Below are 495 nucleotides of genomic sequence, written 5' to 3'. Positions count from 1 at the left end.
CTCTCTCTCTCTCTCTCTCTCTCTCTCTCTCTCTCTCTCTCTCTCTCTCTCTCTCTCTCTCTCTCTCTCTCTTTTCCTGACGAAACGTAATTAAACTTTGGACCAAGGTAGGAGGGGAGGGGGATAGTAGAGGACTAGCTTTAGGGGAGGAGAGAGGGGCAAGAGTGGTAGAAAACTAGGGACAGAGGAAAGGGGAACATAGGGAGGAAGAGGAAGAGGGAGAGGTGAGGGACAGTATCATTTGAAACAAAACACACATTGACAACATGTTTTGTAACATGGAAAGTATACCCGAGGTAAATGAGACAGGGCCGATCACAGTGATTCAGGGAACTGTAGAACTTACTCGGAAAACCGGCCTCTACGGATGAGCGGTTCGGCCTACAATCTAATAGTATACTAGCCAGCCTAGTTAGCATAGTTGGTAGTGCGTCTGCCTTGTAAGCACTAGGCCGCGGGTTCGATTCCCGCCCGGGGCGGATTTTATCCTGATGG

At 49.3% G+C, this 495-nt stretch overlaps 1 non-coding gene across 1 annotated transcript; it reads left to right on the top strand.

The window, feature by feature from the left end:
- The first annotated feature begins 406 nt into the window (after positions 1-406).
- On the top strand, positions 407-479 carry Trnat-ugu. The gene has a single exon. It is a non-coding gene; the product is annotated as a tRNA-Thr (tRNA).
- The last annotated feature ends 16 nt before the right edge of the window (positions 480-495 follow it).

Source organism: Diaphorina citri, unplaced genomic scaffold (genome assembly GCF_000475195.1).
Source record: "Diaphorina citri unplaced genomic scaffold, Diaci psyllid genome assembly version 1.1 scaffold48925, whole genome shotgun sequence".
Taxonomy (NCBI): Eukaryota; Metazoa; Arthropoda; class Insecta; order Hemiptera; family Psyllidae; genus Diaphorina; species Diaphorina citri.
This window is presented reverse-complemented; position numbering and strand designations above follow the sequence as displayed.